This window comes from Mirounga angustirostris, unplaced genomic scaffold (assembly GCF_029215605.1).
Source record: "Mirounga angustirostris isolate CCGP_5_RB_7025 unplaced genomic scaffold, mMirAng1.0.hap1 SCAF_13, whole genome shotgun sequence".
NCBI lineage: Eukaryota > Metazoa > Chordata > Mammalia > Carnivora > Phocidae > Mirounga > Mirounga angustirostris.
The window spans coordinates 93366737-93383215 of NW_026991721.1; the positions used below are offsets into that span (position 1 = coordinate 93366737).

General features: G+C 47.2%; 1 protein-coding gene across 7 annotated transcripts in view; it reads right to left on the reverse strand.

The window, feature by feature from the left end:
- GRIK4 (glutamate ionotropic receptor kainate type subunit 4) overlaps positions 1–16479 on the reverse strand; it is a 424832-nt gene that overhangs the window by 146474 nt on the left and 261879 nt on the right. The window lies entirely within an intron of this gene.

Here is a 16479-nt window from a genome sequence, read left to right on the forward strand (position 1 = left end):
TGGTGTAAGGTGGTATCTCATTGTGGGTTAAAAATAGAACTACCCTATGACCCAGCAATTGCACTACTGGGTATTTGCCCCAAAGATACAGACGAAGTGAAAAGAAGGGCCACATGAACCCCAATGTTCATAGCAGCAGTGTCCATAATAGCCAAACTGTGGAAGGAGCCGAGATGCCCTTCAACAGATGAATGGATAAAGAAGATGAGGTACATATACACAATGAAATATTACTCAGCCATCAGGAAGGATGAATACCCAACTTTTACATCAACATGGATGGAACTGGAGGGTTTATGCTAAGTGAAATAAGTCAAGCAGAGAAAGTCAATTATCATATGGTTTCACTCACATGTGGAATATAAGAAACAGCACAGAGGATCACAGGGGAAGGGAGGGAAAAATGAAGGGGGGGAAATCGGAGGGGGAGATGAACCATGAGAGACTATGGGCTCTGAGAAACAAACTGACGGTTTTAGAGGGGTTGGGGGGTGGGGGTATGGGTGAGCCCTGTGATGGGTATTAAGGAGGGCACGTTCTGCATGGAGCACTGGGTTTTATACGCAAACAATGAATCATGGAACACTACATCAAAAACTAATGATGTAGCGTATGGTGACTAACGTAACATTAAAAAAAAAAAGAATGTTCCTAAGCCCCCGCGGCCTCCCCCAACTCACTCAGGAATGCTCTTTTAAAGAGAGATTGAAGTCCCTTGAGTGGGATGAGAGGATAACCACTCCTGCCCACAGCACCGCCCAGTGGCCAAGACCTGGGTTCAGAGGTGAGCAGGCCCGTTTCCCCCCCACCCCCAACGTGGCCACTTACACACCAAGTGACCTTTTCACATGGCTGGGGCTCTTGGCCTCAGTTCCCTAATCTGAGAACGAAGAATAACAGCAGCCAGCTCCCAGGACCATGTTGATGTTTAAATGAAGTACATGAAGTGCTTAGTCTGGTGCCTCGCCCATCACAAATGCCCACAAATGTTACATCTAGCTCTACGAGAGCCAGGCCTTTGTTTTCCTCGAAGATGGTGGACAGCAGTTCCCTCAAGATCACAAGGCCCAGGAAACAGTTCTCACAAAAACCCTTTGAATTCCTCAGAGCATGGTGGCTGCATTAAGACAAGGTATTATTATGATTATAAGAGGACAGGCTTTGAACTGCACTCCAACAGGCAACAATGCAGGCCCCGAACAAAACGAAAATATGGGATTGTGAGCGAAGGCCTCTCCCCTGCTCCCCCCAGCTAGCTGCTGTCTAGGAGCAGGGGTGGGAGGAGGTTTTCCAGAATGATGCCACTGAGACACAAGGGTCTTAATCCAACTTTGCCTCTGACAAGGCAGGTGAGGAAGAGGGTGGGGGTGGTGGGTGAGGGGTGGGGTCTCCTGGGAAGAGGCGGTCTCCACTCCAGTGGAAAGAAAAGTACAGGCATTTGCTCCCAAAAGCAACGACAAGAGTTACGTTTATTGATTCCTTATTGTGTTCCAGATAATGAGCTAAATATTCCACATGGCTTGTCTAAGTCCTCACAACAATCCTACAATGCATTTTAATCTCACACACAGAGGGGAACATGCGACAGGGAGATGAGCAGCTCCCTGACATGGTTCTGCACATGGAAGGCAAGAGAACGGATGGCTTTCTAACCCAAGACCCCCGTGCTCCAGTTCCTGCCCCAGCTACAGGATAGTCACTGCAGGGATGTCTTCAAAGTGACCCCAGACTCCTCCCCGCACAGGTTCCTCACCCTCCTGAACTTTGAGTGATGTGGGAAACAAAGGCAGAAGAGAAATTATTAAATTTACTTACTACCTAGAGCCCACTGCCAAGTCCTTGAAACAGGCAGAGTGACCTTCCTCTAGGGACTCAACTACCTTGATGTTGACACTTTGCTAAGGGCAAAAGGCAATCCTAGTCTGACCCGCTCCCCTCCCCCGCTGACCCCCAAGAGCCTGTGAGTCTACTTTAACATATAAAAATTCCTTTAGAAATTTCCTTTATCCCTAAACCCCCAAGAAACATGTTAGCAATCACCCCCCTCCAAGCATATGGCCCATCGATCTACATCTAAAGGGTCTCATGACTAAGGTTTTATTAGACGGTAATAAATGACCTTTTCCTGACAACAGCTAGCCCCTTCAAGGTCCTGGAAACCTTGCTCCCAAATTCCTTAGAGACTTACGCTATCCCTAACTGCCTCCCAACTTGAAAGTATACAATGGGCCACTCCTCATGACCCCCGTGCAGCTCTTCCTGCCCACGGGTCCTATCCCTGTGCTTTAATAAAACCACCTTTTTGCACCAAAGACTCTCAAGAATTCATTCTTGGCTGTCGGCTTTGAACTCTAACGTCTTTGCTACATCATTGAAGATGAAAAGGTGAGAGAGAGGGCTCTGAAGGGCATCGCAGCCACCTCCCTTGATTTGTAGAGATGCTAAGGCTTGCCTTGTCACACAAGGACACCGCTGGGACCAGGATTCTACTTTCTCATCTCCAGTCAGCCCTGCTCCCATGAGACCAGACGCCCCTTAGGACATGAGCAGCAAGGGCCGCAGGCACAGAGCCTAGGAGGGGCCTGGGGGTGTGCATCTCTGGACTTGGGGAGAAAAACCCACACTGGGTGTGTTTTCTAACAAGGAAAAGGTAGCAGGGTGGAGCCCAGGGGCCTGGCACGATAAAGACAGGAGCTCTGGGAGGGTCCTGCCAACCCCCATCCTCCCGTCATGGGTCCCAATAAGGTGGTCTGGGAAGCTGGCGGCCGCAGCCGGGAGGGGATAACCCTGGGAGGGGCTGTCATTCAAGAGCCTTCAGAGCCCACTGGTCTCTCCTTCCTTCCCCCACAGGACCTCAAAGGAGACTTGTAAATCTCACCCCTCTATCTGTGCCCCCTGCAGCCCCTCCCCACTGCCCCCATCAGGAGGGGCAATGATGCTGCTCAGGCACTTCCTGCCGACCCTGATTTGCAGAAGATCTGGATTCAAGCTCAGAGTCAGCCCTCCCCAGCTGTGTGACCTTGAGAAGTCATCTAACCTCTCAGAGGCTCCATTCTTCATCTGTAAAATGGGATAACTCACAGAGATGCTATGTGGAAGCATGCTAGGAACTGGGACGTATGGCTTCAGACTTCCTCCTCCTGCATTTACTCATCCCCACAACAGCTCAATGGGCAGGTGTGCCTCGCCGAGGCAGAACAAAAAGGGACCAAAGTACAAGTCTGTTCAACTGACACTGTGTGCGCCCTAAGTGCCAGGCCCTGGGCCGCCAAGACATCAGCAGAGAAGGTGGATCAGATACAGACCCTGCTCTCTGGGAGCTTAGAGTGTAGGGACTTGCAACTAAGTCTACGACAAAGTTCAAATCAAACCCATATTTTGTTTAATGGCCTAAATCATCTGGGTTTCCATGGGGGCAGCCTCATTTAGGTCTATATGTAAAATGGAGAGAATATCCACAGTGTCTTCCTCAGAGACAGCCTTCCTTTTTCACAAAAAGCAAAATCCGACTTGCATAAAGGTCGGAGAACCTGACCCCAAAGACACTGTGAGAAGGTCAGGGGAGGCCACAGGAGCTGGTGTTCCTGGAGTGCTGGCCATCTCTTCGGCTCAAGAAAAGATCTGCCAGGGCGTGCTATGGGGGAAGGAGCACTGCAGCCGGAGGGGCGAGGGAGGGGTGGCCGAGGACAATGCCACAGGTCCCGGAACGCGTAGCAGGGAGAGTCACTAGAGCCTGGCTGGGAAAGAGGCCAAATCCCCTGGGATCCTTCAGAGGGGCAGTGAAGTTCAGCGGGACGAGACAGGGAAGCTTGGAGGATGGCAGGATTAGGCACAGCATGGAGATGCCTGGCCAAGGCAGCCCAGGGACCGTTCATCCCTGTAAAATTGGCAGGTGCCCTGCGCTCCTAGGGAAGAACCTCCCAGATGTCAGATAAATTGGGGCCCCTGCTCCGATCAATGCCCGGTGTACCCCATTTGACTGACCTGTGGGGTGCTTTGCTGCCCTTTAAACAAGGAAACAGCATCGCCATCATATCCAGCATACTCTCTTGTGTGTGCTGAAAGGTAGGGTGGGGATGGGGAGGGGAGAAGGGCAGCGAGTCCTCGGGGCGGGGGGTGGGGGGAAGTGTGCATGCCACCCAGGATCTCCTATCTGTCACCCCTTTCCCAGCCTGGACCACACCTGGAGCAACAAACAGCACAGTGTGGAAGCTGAGTCCCCAGGTGAGTCCCAGCTCTAGGACTGCTGGGATTGGCTGGTGGGGGCAACTCCCTTCACCCCTCTGCCCCTCAGTGACCTTATCTGTGAAGTAAGGACATCTACTACTGCACAGGGTTAGTACAAAGAGACCAAGGAAGCAGGACAATGTCTGTCTCCTAGAAGATGCTTCACAAATCTGGTTTCTGTTCACCCCCTCCCCTACCCACTCACATCCTAACTGTCCTTCCCCCATCGCCTCCTCTTACCAGGGTTATTATCCAATCCACAAAATACAGTCCTTGGTTATAAACCATGCAAAATACATGGTAGCATATATGCATGCATATATACATTATAGGAAATACATAAACATGAAGTATTTCATGGTGTTGGATAGGAATTCTCATTTCAAACTCTCCTGCACATGCCCAGTGTGAGGCAGGGTGCATGGCGCTTGCTGGGGAGCTGAACTAGACACTGAGGCTGTGGGGGAAGGGCAAGACCCTACATCCTAACAGAGTAGGGGATCAGCAGGACCAGGCGGGGAATGGACACCACGTCACTTGAGGAGCAGCTGAAGGAAGGGGGTGCCTGGCTTGAGGAAGAGTGGGAAGGACCATCATGAGACACACCTGCTCCTGGCAGCCTCAAGGACTACACCCCAGAACAAAGGGTAGATGGAGGTCATGGGGAGACAGACTTAGCTCTGTTCAAGCTGCCTGACGATGCAGTGGCAGAGAGCTCCCTGTCACTGGAGGTAGTTAAGGAAAGACTGAAGCCCCTCTTGCTGACTGTCAGAGAGTGAATTAAGCCAGCTGGATGGAAAGTTGGACTAGAATGACATTGGTGTTTTTTCAGTGCAGGGATTCTCTAGTTCTACAAATCAGAAAGGGATCCCTTTTTATGCTAGGCAGTGGAAGGAATTTGCAGAAGGGAAAGTGTGGGTTAGCGACGTTAAGAACATTAGGAGTTTCTGCGTGCAGTGTAGAATTTTCCAAACATCATTCTCCTCACCTCTACCTGTTCAACAGAACTAAGGGATTTACCAAAGGCAGCTACCACCAGAGGGGTTAAAAGCTGCTCTCTTCCCATCTCCCCCTCCGCCGCCACCCCAGCCCTCCTGTCCTGCAGGGCCCTGGGCCCAGCAGCAGGTCTGACTGCCAAGTCCAAGGTTGAGAGGGACCTGGGGAACCTATTAGTCGCTCAGGATGCAACAGGATGGATCGATGAGAGCCTCAGCAGGCCAGGTGTTCTGCGAAGCAGGAGGGGGGCTGGTTTCTGCAATGGGAAGGCAGGGGGCCAGGCAGGGCCAGAGAAGGACGGAGAAGCCGTGAAAGGCACAGCTGGGTTGGACACGGCCGTAGGACAAGGACACAAATACCTGAGTGATGGGTCTGCGGGCGACCGAGAGGACCCTTGTGTCAAAAAATAAGAATAGGGCGCCTGGGTGGCTCAGTTGGTTAAGCGACTGCCTTCGGCTCAGGTCATGATCCTGGAGTCCCGGGATCGAGTCCCACATCGGGCTCCCTGCTCAGCGGGGGGTCTGCTTCCCCCTCTGCCCTCTGCCCTCTTCCCTCTCGTGCTCTCTGTCTCTCAGTCTCTCTCTCTCTCAAATAAATAAATAAAATCTTTAAAAAAAAAAAATAAGAACACCCATTTCAACTGGCATCCATCCCTCTTCACGGGCTGATTCCCCTGGCGGCGGGCTCTGCTTCTGGAAAATGCTAATACTCCAGGGAGGGACGGCACTTTCAAATCTTGCGGGAGGCAGGGATGTAATACTGACCTCAGGGGCCAATGGCCAGGATTTAGGGAGATGACATGGTTCACCATGGTGACCACACTGCCCTACACCTGATAAGGCTTCATTTCCCTTCCCCCTGCCAGGCCGCATGCCTCAGGGTGTGTGGTTTTGAGACCTTTTCCACGAGCCGATTCTGATGGGGAGATGGGAATGAGAGTCCAAGGAGTGGCCAGTGGGGAAATTTAAGGGCTTGAATGATGCACTGCACCAGCTTCTTGGTTCTGTCTCATCCCACAGCTGGGCTTGGCCCTGGGAACAGACTGGGGAGGCCAGACCACGGGAGCTGGAGGAGACAGAGAGGGGATGGGGGAGAAGGGGAGGCTTCCTGCTCGCAGGAGACTGTGCTCTGCTTTGCTTGGCCCTGCAGACTGTCCTCTTCTCTGATGGAAAGGGTGGGTGTGGGAAGAAGCTGGCTTCTGCACTCCCACCACCTCCTAACTTCGGGGTATGTCTCCAGCTTGGGCCTCAGCTAGTGGGGGCTCAGCAGATGTCCCTGCCCTGAGCAGTCTTCCATGTTTCCTCAGTTCCTTCACATAAAATTGATTTAACACCCCCAGGGCTCTGAGAGGGCAGGTGCTCCCGGTTGGGGAGGTGTAGTCACAGATCGTAGAGCTAGGAAACCTGTGACAGGCCAAGACTCAAACCAGATCTCCTGATTCTGACTTCCGGCCTCTGATTCCTCACTTGAGTTGACATGGCAAGGCCTCAAACCAGCCATAAAATAGGAAAAAATGGCCCCTCCCTTCTGTCTTTTCCACAGCGTTCGGAGAAGCAGGGAGAGGAGGTAACAAGAACCATGGGTGTTGAAAATAGACTTAATCTCTCTTTTCCTCATGCAGAGAATAGGAATGTTTATAGAGCCTATCTTAGATGGTTATCGTGAGGTTCAAATGGGATAATTTCAAAAGCCATAGTAAGTGTTCAATAAATGGTCAATTTTGTAACACTAGAAGTATAAGGCCTCCCACAGCATGTGCCTCCTGGGGCTGGTATGGGAAAGGTCTGCTAGTGTCCCACTATTTTCACAAGGGGCTCTGAATATCACCCCTACTCTCCCATCCTCCACCCCCTGCTGCCAGAACCAGGATCACAGGATAAAGTAAATAAATGTTTATTATGTTCTGGGCCCAGATTCCTTCGACCCAAATACCCTGAAAAGCAGTATTATTCCCACTTTATGCAGGAGGGGACTAAGTCTCAGGGAGGTGCAGTGATCTGCTTGACATCACACAGCTCATGAGTGGTGGAGCAGCTTGGTTTGACTCCAAAGACGGTTCTCTTTTTACTGCACCATTCTGCACTACTCTCCAGCTATTCTTCCTCCCCAGGATCAGAGTCTGTTCCTCTCCAACAACCTGGACAGAGTTTAGCAAACACAGGGACGGTATAAGGACAGAGCTGAACTCTGGTCATTCTGCCCCAGGTCCTGACCTGGCATTGTTCAAAAGGGATCGAAGGAAGCAAGGAAAGAAAAACTCACGTGTGCCTCTTGTTGCCCAGGTGTGGACACTCTGTCATACTCTTTGTGTATCTCGTCCTATTTAATCCCCTTGGCCATCCTGCAAGGGAGGCATCATTCCCACTTTATAGAGAAGAAAACAGGAAGCTGGAGAGTACCTAAGTTACTTTCCCAAGGTCACAGAGGTGGTAAATGGAAAGCAGAAGGACACATAGCCACAAAAAGGACATTAAAATACTTAGAAACACCAAGGCAAACATAAAAAACAAAATAGAATTTGAGTTTGCACAAAGATACCAGGAAAATATCCAGCATGCTGTACTTGTGACAACAAGGAATCGAAGGCTCTGGGTCCATCCTGAGAGTCTCAAAAGGTAACCTTGTGGCAAGGCTGGGTGATCTCACCAAAGGGCCTTCAAGGGCCATGGTGGGGAACCCCAACTCTCCTTGGAATCCCCCAAATGGCCAAGTCCCCTATGCTTGATGGTGATGACTAGTACAGCATGCCTGGACCCCACACCACATCTCCCTCCGTGCCCCAGCCTCATTAGAATGAGGCACTTGCAGATGTCCTGATTTTTTCCCCATTAAAGAAAAATAACATAAAACACAATACAACTCGGGGGCGGAGCAAGATGGCGGAGGAGTAGGAGACCTGGATTTCGTCTCCTCTCAGGAATTCAGCTGGATAGGGATCAAACCATTCTGAACACCTACGAACTCAACAGGAGATCGAAGAAAGGAATAGCAACAACAATCTGAACAGAAAAGCGACCGCTTTCTGGAAGGTAGGACGTGCGGAGAAGTGAATCCGAGGCGATATTCGGGAGGATAGACGGCGGGGGAGGGGCCTCCGTCGGCCGCTTCTGGCAAGTGATCGAGCCGCGGAGCACAAAATCGGAACTTTTAAAAGTCTGCTCCGCCGAGGGACGTCACTCTGGTGGCTAAGCGGGGGGTGGGACCCTCCGGGACAGTGTGGTCTCAGGACCCTCGGGGTCACAGAAAGACCGGGGGTGCCTGAGTGTGGCAGAGCTCCCAGGTAACGGAGCAGGGAAGCCGGCTGCAGAGGCGGAGCCCAGGCGCGGGCTCTCAGCTCGGGGTGGCCATTGACCGTGATCCGCGGCACAGTTGGGCCACTGCTCCTCCAGCAGGGACCCCACAAGCGGCAGATCCGGGGAGACTCCCCTTCCTCCCCCGGGAGGAGCCGCGCGGGAGTGCACCGCAGGGATGTGCTGGGTTTGGAGACTCCACCGGGGGTCGGGAGCCAGAGATAGAAACGCGCGGTCACAGGCCGGGGGAGCACGGAGTGTGGCCGGAGACCGGGGAGACGGGAGTGACTGACGGCTTTTCTCTGGGGGCTCACTGAGGAGCGGGGCCCCGAGTTCTCGGCTCCCCCGGGGCGGAGATTGGGAGGCCGCCATTTTCACGCTCCGCCTCCAAAGCTGGACGGAAAGCTCGCAGGGAACAAAAGCCCCGGAGAGCAAACCCGAGCAGATCACTTAGCCGGGAGGGGGCAAGGGCGGGGCACTTCCGCCTCCGGCAGAGACATTTGGAAACCACGGCAACAGGCCCCTCCCCCAGAAGATCAGCGAGAACAGCCGGCCAAGACCAAGTTCACCGATCAATGAGAACGGCAGAACGCCAGCGCTAGGGGACTACTGCACATAGAATTCACGGCTTTTTTACCATGATTCTTTAGTCTTTCAAAGTTAATTTTTTTTAACTGTCTTTTTTTCTTTTCTTTTTGAGTTTTTCTTTTTCCCTTTTTCAACCAACATCTCATCAATCCCTTTTTTTAAAAGAAACATTTTTATTTTTCATTTTTAGAGTCATATTCTATCCCTTCATAGTAGTTACCCGTATTTTTGGCTTCTATATATAAGTTGTTCTCTCTTTAAAATTTTGAGATAGTTTCTTCTAACAGATTAAAATATACCCTAAATCTCTAGTATATGGTGTTTTCTATTCCCCTGCCTGATCACATCCTCTCCCTTTTTTTTCTTTTTTCTTTTTTTAAATCCTCTTTCTTTTTTCAAACAACTTCTTATCAATTCCTTTTATAAAATTTTTTATAATTTCCATCTTTACAGTCATATTCCATCCCTTCATCATATCAACCCTTATTTTTGTACATATATAAGTTTTTCTTTCTTTAAAATTTTGGGAGGCACTTTCTTCTAAAAGACCAAAATACACCCCAAATCTAGTGTGTGGCACTAATCTATATACCAGCCTGATCATATTTGATCACATTCTGGCTTTTTTGTTGTTGTTGTTGTTTTGTTTTGTTTGTTTTTGTTTTTATCTTTATCTTTTTCTTTTTCTTTTTTTTCTTTCTCTTTTTTCTCTCTTTCCCTTTCTTATCCCACTGCTTCAGGTCTTTTCTGATTTGTTTAGAGTATATTTTCTGGGGACGTGGTTACTCTGCCAGCATTTTGTTCTCTCATTAATCTATTCTCCTCTGCACAAAATGACAAGACGGAAAAAATCACCTCAACAAAAAGAACAAGAGGTAGTACCGACTGCCAGGGACCTACTCAATATGGACATTAGTACGATGTCAGATCTAGAGTTCAGAATCATCACTTTAAAGATAGTAGCTGGGCTTGAAAAAAATATGGAAGTTATTAGAGAAACCCTTTCTGGAGAAATAAAAGAACTAAAATCCAACCAAATAGAAATCAAAAAGGCTATTAATGAGGTGCAATCAAAAATGGGGGTGCTAACTGCTAGAATAAATGAGGCAGAAGAGAGAATCAGTAATATAGAAGATGAAATGATGGAAAATAAAGAAGCTGAGAAAAAGAGAGATAAACAACTACTGGATCACGAGGGCAGAATTCGAGAGATAAGCGATACCATAAGACGAAACAACATTAGAATAATTGGGATCCCAGAAGAAGAAGAAAGAGAGAGAGGGCCAGAAGGTATAATGGAGCAAATTATAGCAGAGAACTTCCCTAATTTGGGGAAAGAAACAGGCATGAAAATCCAGGAAGCACAGAGAACCCCTCTCAAAATCAATAAAAATAGGTCAACTCCCCGACATCTAATAGTAAAACTTACGGGTCTCAGAGACAAAGAGAAAATCCTGAAAGCAGCTCGGGAGAAGAGAGATGTAACCTACAAGGGTAGGAATATTAGATTGGCAACAGACCTATCCACAGAGACCTGGCAGGCCAGAAAGGACTGGCAGGATATATTCAGAGCACTAAATGAGAAAAATATGCAGCCAAGAATACTCTATCCAGCTAGGCTGTCATTGAAAATTGAAGGAGAGATAAAAAGCTTCCAGGACAAACAAAAACTAAAGGAATTTGCAAAGACAAAACCAGCCCTACAGGAAATCTTGAAAGGGATCCTCTAAGCAAAGAGAGAGCCTAAAAGCAACATAGACCAGAAAGGAACACAGACAATATACGGTAACAGTCACCTTACAGGCAATACAATGGCACTAAATTCCTATCTTTCAATAGTTACCCTGAATGTAAATGGGCTAAATGCCCCAATCAAAAGACACAGGCTATCAGACTGGATTAAAAAACAAGACCCATCGGTATGCTGTCTGCAAGAGACTCATTTTAGACCCAAAGACACCCCCAGATTGAAAGTGAGGGGGTGGAAAACCATTTACCATGCTAATGGACACCAAAAGAAAGCTGGGGTGGCAATCCTTATATCAGACAAATTAGATTTTAAACCAAAGACTGTAATAAGAGATGAGGAAGGACATTATATCCTACTTAAAGGATCTATCCAACAAGAAGATCTAACAATTGTAAATATCTATGCCCCTAACATGGGAGCAGCCAATTATATAAGGCGATTAATAACAAAAGCAAAGAAACACATCGACAACAATACAATAATAGTGGGGGACTTTAACACCCCCCTCACTGAAATGGACAGATCGTCTAAGCAAAAGATCAACAAGGAAATAAAGACTTTAAATGACACACTGGACCAAATGGACTTCACAGACATATTCAGAACATTCCACCCCAAAGCAACGGAATACACATTCTTCTCTAGTGCCCATGGAACATTCTCCAGAATTGATCACATCCTAGGTCATAAATCAGGTCTCAACCGGTACCAAAAGATTGGGATCATTCCCTGCCTATTTTCAGACCACAATGCTTTGAAACTAGAGCTCAATCACAAGAGGAAAGTCGGAAAGAACTCAAATACATGGAGGCTAAAGAGCATCCTACTGAAGAATGAATGGGTCAACCAGGAAATTAAAGAAGAATTAAAAAAAATACATGGAAACCAATGAAAATGAAAACACAACTATTCAAAATCTTTGGGATGCAGCAAAGGCAGTCCTAAGAGGAAAGTATATAGCAATACAAGCCTTTCTCAAGAAACAAGAAAGGTCTAGTACACAACCTAACCCTACACCTAAAGGAGCTGGAGAAAGAACAGCAAATAAAGCCTAAACCCAGCAGGAGAAGAGAAATAATAAAGATCAGAGCAGAAATCAATGAAATAGAAACTAAAAGAACAGTAGAACAGATCAACGAAACTAGGAGCTGGTTCTTTGAAAGAATTAACAAGATTGATAAACCCCTGGCCAGACTTATCAAAAAGAGAAGAGAAATGACCCAAATCAACAAAATCATGAATGAAAGAGGAGAGATCACAACCAACACCAAAGAAATACAGACAATTATAAGAACATATTATGAGCAACTCTATGCCAGCAAATTAGATAACCTGGAAGAAATGGAGGCATTCCTAGAGATGTATCAACTACCAAAACTGAACCAGGATGAAATAGAAAACCTGAACAGACCTATAACCACTAAGGAAATTGAAGCAGTCATCAAAAATCTCCCAAAAAACAAAAGCCCAGGGCCAGATGGCTTCCCAGGGGAATTCTACCAAACATTTCAAGAAGAATTAATACCTATTCTTCTGAAACTGTTCCAAAAAATAGAAATGGAAGGAAAACTTCCAAACTCATTTTATGAGGCCAGCATTACCTTGATCCCAAAACCAGACAGAGACCCCATCAAAAAGGAGAATTACAGACCAATATCCCTGATGAACATGGATGCAAAAATTCTCACCAAAATACTAGCCAATAGGGTCCAACAGTACATTAAAAGGATTATTCACCACGACCAAGTGGGATTTATCCCTGGGCTGCAAGGTTGGTTCAACATCCGCAAATCAATCAACGTGATACAATACATTAACAAAAGAAAGAACAAGAACCATATGATCCTCTCAATAGATGCAGAAAAAGCATTTGACAAAGTACAGCATCCTTTCTTGATCAAAACTTTCAGAGTATAGGCATAGAGGGTACATACCTCAATATCATAAAAGCCATCTATGAAAAACCTACAGTGAATATCATTCTCAATGGGGAAAAACTGAGAGCTTTCCCCCTAAGGTCAGGAACGCGGCAGGGATGTCCACTATCACCACTGCTATTCAACATAGTATTGGAAGTCCTAGCCACAGCAATCAGACAACAAAAAGAAATCAAAGGCATCCAAATTGGCAAAGAAGAAGTCAAACTCTCACTCTTTGCAGATGATATGATACTTTATGTGGAAAACCCAAAAGACTCCACCCCAAAACTGCTAGAACTCATACAGGAATTCAGTAAAGTGGCAGGATATAAAATCAATGCACAGAAGTCAGTGGCATTCCTATACACCAACAACAAGACAGAAGAAAGAGAAATTAAGGAGTCGATCCCATTTACAATTGCACCCAAAACCGTAAGATACCTAGGAATAAATCTCACCAAAGAGACAAAGGATCTGTACTCAGAAAACTATAAAATACTCATGAAAGAAATTGAGGAAGACACAAAGAAATGGAAAAACGTTCCATGCTCATGGATTGGAAGAACAAATATTGTGAAGATGTCAATGCTACCTAGGGCAATCTACACATTCAATGCAATCCCCATCAAAATACCATGCACTTTTTTCAAAGAAATGGAACAAATAATCCTAAAATTTGTATGGAACCAGAAAAGACCCCGCATAGCCAGAGGAATGTTGAAAAAGAAAAGCAAAGCCGGCGGCATCACAATTCCGGACTTCCAGCTCTATTACAAAGCTGTCATCATCAAGACAGCATGGTACTGGCACAAAAACAGACACATAGATCAATGGAACAGAATAGAGAGCCCAGAAATGGACCCTCAACTCTATGGTCAACTCATCTTTGACAAAGCAGGAAAGAATGTCCAATGGAACAAAGACAGTCTCTTCAACAAATGGTGTTGGGAAAATTGGATAGCCACATGCAGAAGAATGAAACTGGACCATTTCCTTACACCACACACAAAAATAGACTCCAAATGGTTGAAAGACCTCAATGTGAGACAGGAGTCCATCCAAATCCTAAAGGAGAACACAGGCAGCAACCTCTTTGATCTCAGCTGAAGCAATTTCTTCCTAGAAACATCGCCAAAGGCAAGGGAAGCAAGGGCAAAAATGAACTATTGGGACTTCATCAAGATAAAAAGCTTTTGCAAAGCAAAGGAAACAGTCAACAAACCAAAAGACAACCGACAGAATGGGAGAAGATATTTGCAAATGACATATCAGATAAAGGGCTAGTATCCAAAATCTATAAAGAACTCATCAAACTCAATACCCAAAGAACAAAGAATCCAATCAAGAAATGGGCAGAAGATATGAACAGACATTTTTCCAAAGAAGACATCCAAATGGCCAACAGACACATGAAAAAGTGCTCAATATCGCTCGGCATCAGGGAAATCCAAATCAAAACCTCAATGAGATACCACCTCACACCAGTCAGAATGGCTAAAATTAACAAGTCAGGAAATGACAGATGTTGGCGGGGATGCGGAGAAAGAGGAACCCTCCTACACTGTTGGTGGGAATGCAAGCTGGTGCAGCCACTCTGGAAAACTGTAGGGAGGTTCCTCAAAAAGTTGAAAATAGAGCTACCATATGATCCAGCAATTGCACTACTGGGTATTTACCCCAAAGATACAAAAGTAGGGATCCGAAGGGGTACGTGCACCCCGATGTTTATAGCAGCAATGTCCACAATAGCCTAACTGTGGAAAGAGCCAAGATGTCCATCGACAGATGAATGCATAAAGAAGAGGTGGTATATATATATACAATGGAATATTATGCAGCCATCAAAAGGAATGAGATCTTGCCATTTGCAACGACATGGATGGAACTGGAGGGTATTATGTTGAGTGAAATAAGTCAAACAGAGAAAGACATGTATCATATGATCTCACTGATATGAGGAATTCTTAATTGCAGGAAACAAACTGAGGGTTGCTGGAGTGGGGGGTGGGGTGGGAGGGATGGGGTGACTGGGTGATAGATACTGGGGAGGGTATGTGCTCTGGTAAGCGCTGTGAATTGTGCAAGACTGTTGAATCTCAGATCTGTACCTCTGAAACAAATAATGCAATATATGTTAAGGGAAAAAAAAAGAAGAAGAAGAAGGTAGCTGGAGGGGAAGAATGAAGCGGGGGAAATCGGAGGGGTAGACGAACCATGAGAGACGATGGACTCTGAAAAACAAACTGAGGGTTCTAGAGGGGAGGGGGGTGGGAGGATGGGTTAGCCTGGTGGTGGGTATTGAGGAGGGCACATTCTGCATGGAGCACTGGGTGTTATGCACAAACAATGAATCATGGAACACTTCATCTAAAACTAATGATGTAATGTATGGGGATTAACATAAGAATAAAAAAAAATAAACAAAAAAAACAAAAAAAACCACAACTCTCCTTGGTCCAAAACCTGCTTATTAAAACTCTACTTTTGGAAAGAAAGGAAAGAAGTGGTGTGATTCCCTGTGGAATGGTCTCTGTTTTGCCTAATTTTGACGGCTGGTAAATAGAATTAGATGCTTGTTTCTAATTCGACATGCAGCGTCTCTTGGCCCTGTATTAATAAGGAAGATGGAAGAGTGTCTCCTCCCCAGCTCTGAGCCGCATTTCCCTTCAGTCCCTGATTTCTTCATCCTTTAATTAGATTTTAATCCTCTTTGCCCTTGAACTTCTCCTGCTCTGCCCTACCTTCCTTCCCTGGGTCCCGGTATTTGGGGCCGGAGTCACTTGGCAGCCTCAGTGGATGAGTTCTTCAAGAAGAGGCAGTACTGTGTGGTTGATGAGTCCTGCCTGGGCTGTGGCCTGGTCCCTCTGGCTTCTCAGGCAGGCTCATCCTCTTCAGGACCATGTCTGTGCTCAGCCATCCTGCACCCTTCTCGAGGGAGCAAGGGGACACACTGTTCTAGAGAGATCTCTGCCCTTCGAAGGGCACCGGACCTGCCAGGCAGAGCCTGCCCTGAGCCGCTGTTCTGGGGTTGTCTGTGCGGACCAGAGGGTAGGAGGGCTCATGGAGGAAGAAATCCCAAGTCAAAGGACCTGAATTGGAGTCTTGGTTTGCCATGTACCAGCTGTGTGACCTCAAGCAAGGCCCTTAACATCTCCAAGACTCTGTTTTCTTGGCTCTAGAATGACTAGGGAGGAGGGAGATAAAATGGGAAAATGTATGCGAAAGTGCTTTGCCATCTGCAAGGAATTATATGAATGTCAAGGAAGGTCATGATTCTAAGGGAAAGAGCCCTGGCCTAGGAGGCAGAGACCTCTGTGCGCGGTAGATGCTCAGCAAACAGGAAGAGCTGAAGCGGAGAGAGCAGGGCTCACCCTACGAGCAAGAGGGACTGTGGCTTGACACAAGAAGGAACTTCCCATCAGGCTGGTGAGACACTGGACCCCGCAGGAGGAAGGCAGCAGGAGAATCTTTGCCAGGAGAGAGTTATGGTCTGTCCTCTGTCTCTTAACATTCCTGCTGTACACATGGGGCCCACCAGTTGAGTCCTGCCTGAATGGGCAGGTGGCCGAAATTTCCAGGGAGAGAATCCTTGGTTTGGTTCCACCATACAGTGGTTGGAAGATGCCACAGGAGGAGGGCCACCTGGTGGAATGCCATGTTCCCCAACAACGTTGTATCAAATACTAGCATCCCGTGGCCTTTTCAATCA